The 6,754-nt window shown below is 39.1% G+C and overlaps 1 long non-coding RNA gene across 1 annotated transcript; it reads left to right on the top strand.

Moving 5' to 3' along the window:
• The first annotated feature begins 3,420 nt into the window (after positions 1–3,420).
• On the top strand, positions 3,421–5,187 carry LOC119141756. The gene is made up of 4 exons (XR_005102030.1): positions 3,421–3,489; positions 3,669–3,866; positions 4,472–4,519; positions 4,903–5,187. It is a non-coding gene; the product is annotated as an uncharacterized LOC119141756 (long non-coding RNA).
• Positions 5,188–6,754: the final 1,567 nt, after the last annotated feature.

Genomic DNA, 6,754 nt, shown 5'->3' with positions numbered 1-6,754 from the left:
AGCCTGCATGCCTGAAAAGCAGATGTAATGATGTATTGAAGTGCACGAAACAGACAGAATCACGAGTTCTTTTAAGTCCAGGATAGGAACATAACACAGGTCAAAAAACAACTTGAGAAACATGCAAAACTAGTGATAGGGAGAGGGCTGGTAGATGAGATTACAGAACACGTTGGTAAACTGGACTAAACCAAACAATAACAGATTGCTAGGACCATATAGTATTGACCTATCAGGTTCCATAGGGACACTAGGAATTACCAGCCATGCAGCGTAGTATCTTACTTGAAATTGGCTGTGTACCAGAGAATGGGAAAGTAGTTACTGTGATGCTAACTTTTTAAAAGATTCCAGCAGAGAGTTGGGAAGCCATAGATCTGAACTGCATAACTCATATGGGATGCATCAACAGAAATGTTGTCAAAGAATAAAAATAATTGGCACATGGGTGTACCTGACACATTGAGGAAGAGGCAACCCAACTTTGTAAAGAGAAGTCACAACTCACAAACCACTGGGATTCTCTGAAGGAACCAAGGGTCCTAGAGATGCTGAAGCTCTGGCATCACAAGCACTTAAAGGAAGCAATCTGTCATAAAACAAGAAGTGGGATTGCACACAGCTGAAAGGTAAAAAACTAAAGGACAGAATATATACTCAGTTTTCACACACACAGAATGAATGTTTAGAAGTCCCCCTTCATTCAACTTGAACTCAGTTCAGCAGACTATTTTGCAGAACAAAAATCTCCATGAGTTCAAAAGCAATTAGAAAAATCTGTAATACTTAGATGTGCTTGTGGTTTGAAATAAATCTTTCTTGGTTTTCAAAATGGAAATAAAAAAACCTGTATCAAAAATCCCTGTCTTCATGTAGATAGGACTTCTGAGTTTCTAAGCCCATGAAGTGGGGTGATGTAGTTCAGGGAAGTGCGGTAAATGAAGATCACTTACCTACTGTTTATACAGCACTTAGAGGATTTTAAGTGCTCAATTAGAAAAAGAAGAACGAAAAAAGAAGCTTATAATAATCTTTCTTAATAAGTTTATGAATTCTTTATAAGCTCTTCAATCAGTGCTTGTCTTTACCGATCAGTTAAACTTAAGATATAATTAGGGAAAAGTCTTACCTTCCTTGAGCTGTCAAAACTGCTGATTAGATTTTTGCATGTCTGTAAAGTCAGGAGCAGTATCTGACTTTTCAAAAGACGATATTTTTTTTTTTTGAGAATTCATACACAACTACTTTTTAAGATCACCAATATTCCATGTTCTTCAAAGGAAGCAGGAAAGGAAAAGTAAGAACTTATGAGAAAACAAATTAAAGGTTCAGATGATTGGCGAGCTGCAGCCTAGCAGAATCAATCCTGGTCAGACTGAATGCATTCCTGCTTTCTCACTTCATGCACTGAAGCATATAGGGGTCAGGGCTCAGGCTTGCTGAAGAAAGGAGGAGGCATTCGCTATTGTAAATTATGGGATGGATTCCACCTACAAAAGGCTCCATCTAGCTCATGGTCTTCTGAGGGAAGATGATTTAGACAGCACAGTCTGCTCTGGTGGTTTAATGTCTCTTCCTGCATACGCACACAATGATATGGTAAAATTCCAAGCATTCCCACAGCTGTCTCTACATGTTAACACACATTTCTTTGTTAACGTATCTTCTATTTGTTAAAATACTTCTATGAATATGTGCAGCCAGAATCTATAGACTACGGCTATGAGAGGCAGAATCCACAAGCCTGATCCTTGCATCTCTTAGGACTCTATCAGCCTGCAAAGACTGCTATTTCCGTCCTCACAGAGCTTGCACAGGACAGTGACATCCAGCCAAAGGAGAAATGTGTGGGCTTTCTTGGGAACAGCAAACTGCCTGAAATTCAAGGGATCAGGAAACAGATTGTATTTGGATTAAAATGTTCTCTTCCTTCTTATTGTGACCCATCAAGATGAAAGATTAACAGTATTCAACTGTACAATTAAAAGCATTATAAAAATGGCTTTCTCACTATTTTTATGGTGAGAGAAAATTGATTATGCAAAAGCAACAGAAGCCTGCCATGCAATATACTGAGAACAATGAGTTTCATGCTTTCTCACTTGTTTGAGGTCCCTGAATGAGCTGCATCAATATTTGAAATGAAAGCAATATTCTGAGCCCTAAATGTGTTATTGCCTAAATTTAAGGTCTCACAAATAAGAATATGAGGGAAAAATTTTAATCATGTTTAAAGTGATGAATATTGAAAAATGTCTAAAGCCCCTGAATTGTTTCCACAGAGCCAATATCACTAAGGCAAAAGAGCACATCAAGGATTTATAGGACTGTAATAGGAAATTAAATCTAAATTGATTCAACAAATTACTGCACCTAAGAACAAGCTGAATAATTTTAAAAATTGATATGTATAATTTGAGTAACTGGAGAGTACAGGAGAAAATGTTGCATAGGTTAATGTTTATTACACATCTATTTAGTGACTATCTTGAAGCAACAGTTGTTGAATTAGAATATGAATATCAGATATTTTTTAAGTGTATGGAAGGAGGGAGGGTAGGCAGACAGATTCCAGCTGTCTAAGCCATGTGCTATACAGCGGTAATATCTGAGTACACTTTTGCTGAGGAATATCTGCAAAGTTTAAGTCCCTTACTATTTTTTCATGATGTTCCTGTGCCATAAGAGAAACATCGTAAATTCAAAGCTAAAAATGTCCTGGGATGGAAGGTCATTATGATGAATGCATTCATTTATTTATTTGTTTTGAAACATGGCTATTACATGTGTACTTTAGGATTCAACTGCAGAATGGAAAAAGGAATAGAATGAAACTAATTTTAAAATATATATGAAACATAAAAATAATAATTTAAAAAAAGTATTTATTTCCTGAAAAGATAGCTATAATGCTTAGGAAATCTAATTTAAGTTTATCTGGGATTTTAGGAAAAATGTAAAAAACATGGTTCACCATCTAAAGTAGTACACGGTTTCAAACTTCTCATTAGCAAGTGATTGCAACCACACGGAATTTCTGTCCACTGTGATCTTAATTTTTGGGAAACAGAAAACCAGGAAGTTATATAGCACTGTAATGTGCTAACAGACATTCATTATGATATCCTAAAGGGGAAAAAGATGTCTCACTGTTGTGCTTGAAATCTTTAATTTTCTTGCTGAGTTAGTGAAAAAAAGGCTATCCATATTTCATTAAAGTGTTTGGTTCCATGCTTAAGAACAGCATCATATTCAAGAATAGTCAGGATGCAACACAGGAAGGTAGAACAAACTGAATTAAAGAGGATGCACAGTGAAAGAAAGGTCCACAGTATTTGTGGACAGCAACTTTGAGGCTGTCCAGCAGACTGGAGTTGCAGTTCAGGCAGGCAGCAGAGCTCTGGTAGTTGTCCTATGCGTGTCTGAAAGGCACTTCAGAGGGCGGCTGGACTCTGACCACACTGGGAATGGGCACGGGCTGCCCGACACGTAAGGGGGCACAGAGCCTGCCCAGGGCTGCATGGTGGCTGTACAGCACTGCACATGGGAGGGAAATGGGGAGCGCTGGCGGGTGCACCTGCTGCCTGCCAGCAACGTGAAATAAACAGTTCAGGACAGGGAGACACCATAAGTGTGAATCACTTGCTCTGATTTGTTCCTTCCGACAGGAACACCCAGTGCTCATGTGTCTCACCGACTGATCTCAAGGCACTTTGTGGTGAGGGCAGTTACCCCTGCGGTGGCTTGGGGAGAAACTGTCACTGAGGAGAAGTGAAGGAAGCTGCTGGTGGCCACCGAGCAGGATGGCAGCAGAAGTCTGCAGAAAACCCCTTTTGCCCAGCCTGGACACCCCTGCTGCTGCTAAGGTATGGGACTGAGGGTCCCCGTGCTCGCAGACAGATGGAAAAGGAAGGGAATGCTAGCAAGCAAGTAATAATTTGGAAAAAGATGTGGTAGACAAGAAGCAATGTGTTTAGTTCATTTTCACTATCAATAACAGGTAAAATAATTCCAAGAGTTAAAAGCTGGACAGTTAAATTCGGGGGCTGTGTCTGTGTGTGTGTGTGTGTGTGTTGACATCAGTTCTAAAAGAAATTCTGCCAAAAGCTACTTTTAAAAGCAGATATTTAGGTGTAAAATTTATTCTCAGTGAATAATTTTTCAACACAAAACCTATTTTTTTAAGTGCTTACACCACATAAGACATCTACAGCTCAAACAGGCCAGTCACTTCAGGAGTGAGATGTTATCTGTTTCTCTGGGCATCTGTTCCCTGCGTAGAAAACCTCTTTTTCCATAGAAACCTAGCTCAATTTGGGAACCATTATTCAAGATGCTCCCTGTACATGGTGGCACACCATGGAGTAGGTGGAGATATCCATCTTTAATAACATGTATCTCCCTGATTGTCCTTTGGTTTTGACCTTTTCTCCCTGAAACTTGGCTAATTTCCACTCCTTTCCCCTTTCAGGTCTACCATACAAGAAAGAGAAAGAACTGTATTGAGGAGGTGGATACAGTAAGTATTTTTAAAAAATTGAAGCTTTTGATGTCATTATACACAAGTTATATAATCGGGTTCTCCCTGTGGTGTGCTGTTACGAAAAGGTGGCTTTCCAAAGGCGTTCTTGCTTCAAAATCAGCCAGGAAATGACATTAATTTATTATTGTTTTACTAAGGCTAGGTTAAAGGTCATGAAAAAAAGCAATAAGAGGAAGGAAAATCACAAACAAGACTGAAATGTGCCATACGCCTCTTTAAATTAACCACCAAAGTGCCACCAGATCAGCTTTATAAAGCACTGCATTGTACCCCTGTTTTGTAGGACATACAAGGTACATTTCAGCTGTAAGTGAATTTCATTGCTTTTATTCTATCTTATTAGTATTCTTTTATTGCAGGTTTCTTTGTGGACATAAATGACCTTGAAGGGAGTATGTGATTTCAAAAGTGCCTAAATTTGCTGATAACGCTAAATTGGGCGGGACCACTAAATAGAGGAGAGAGCCAACCGGTTGAAAATTATCAGGTTGGATAAGGCTTGGAGGCTGATAAAGTAGCTCATGCCCATTAGTATGGAGAAGTGTAAGATAATGAAACAAAGCACTAGAAACAATCATAGTTTCTTTGGGCTAAAATAATACAAGTTTCAGAATCTGGAATAAACAGACAATTTTACACGCTTACTTTCAAGTCTCTTCAGTTCTTCTGAAAACAAATGAGGAACATAGGTCAAAATCCTCTTTCACAAATGAGACTGACAACAATGTATGAAAAGAAAACATCAGATCTAAGTGCTTAGTTATCCATTGGGTTTTGGTTTTTTTTTACCGATTGAAGCAATTTGCAGATTCATTTGAAACTGTGCAATCTCTTCCAACGGTGCCAAGAGATTGGTTTGCTCTCAAAACAGCATAAAGGGCTTGATCCTTCAAAGATGATTAAATAGCTGGATCTAGCAAAAGGAAAGAAAATTCTAGTTTGCTCATCGTAATTTCTGAGCCAGTCCTGACTCTGCAAGCTGTGTGTTTGGCAGTGATGTAAAAGAAATCCACTGTGCCCACCACAATTATTATTTATATTGTAACTTTTCAGAGTCCTAATCATGAAGCATGTCTCACTTTGCCATTCACAAGTACCTGTGTCAGCTACAAATGACCTATTAAAGAATATTTGATTCATATGTGTAACTTTCAATGACAAAGAAGGTCTGAGGATAACTCATTTGTTTAGCAAACGTGAAGAAATGCTGCTGCCTTGCAGCCAGTGTTCTGTGTCCCAGGGTGGAGTTACACAACAGTTGAAACAATCTAAGAAGAGGAGATCCTGCTTCCTCTGCCTCGTCCTGCCCTTGCATCCCATGTCCATCTTCCCAGCCACAGGTTCTCCCTCTCTGCCTTGCTTGGGCTCTGGTCCCTCTTGCAGACTCAACTCACCAGCCAGGTGGGAAGGTATTCAATTCACTGTTAGGTTTGTTTTCTGTCAGTTTACGTAACAGAATTGGCATCACACAGGGCTGATGAGTGCTAGAGCTGGCAGCAGGCCAGTCCAGAGGAGGGAGACTGCAGCCAGGAGCAGGGTGTGGGAGATGCTGCTGCCTGTAGAAACTCATTCCACTGCCCCAGGCCATAGAGGAGAACTGCACTCCCAGCCCCTTCTCCAGCTTCCCTGTGCAAGAGTCTGTGTGCACAAATGAAATGAGTGTTGTACAGTGTCAGAGAATGCGTGGCAACGTTGCACTCCCTGATAAAAAAACCAGACCTTCTCTAGCACAAGGGAGCCAAGTATTAGTGTTCGTGCTGGGCCGTTGACAAGTCATATTTAAATTGTTAAGTAAAACAGAACAGCTGAGCCATTTCTTTCCATCTGTGAAAGAAATGTTCAGTCTGTCCTTCGTATCTCCTCACCACTCATCCAAGAAAACATTTTAATATTGTCTAACTTGGATATTTTTAAATATGAGAAATGTTCTATGTCAATCAGTACTTCTTAATTTAATTGGAAGAGTGGCAGGGATTTAAACAAATAGAAATACAAGCTTAGTTTCATTAAAACAATGCCTTCAAGTCTTTCTGCTTTCTGCTTTCTGGTTTTTTAACCAGGCCAAAATTTAAAAATATTGGAAGTGATTAATTCTTTTAAATAATCTGAATTCAACCCTGCCGTATTTCAATTAAATCAAGAATATAAAGTAAGTCTTTTTAATTTGTTTCTGGTGTTAATGGAAGACACTAAAATATTTTGGTTTATTTA

Source organism: Falco rusticolus, chromosome Z (genome assembly GCF_015220075.1).
Source record: "Falco rusticolus isolate bFalRus1 chromosome Z, bFalRus1.pri, whole genome shotgun sequence".
Classification (NCBI taxonomy): domain Eukaryota; kingdom Metazoa; phylum Chordata; class Aves; order Falconiformes; family Falconidae; genus Falco; species Falco rusticolus.
This window is presented reverse-complemented; position numbering and strand designations above follow the sequence as displayed.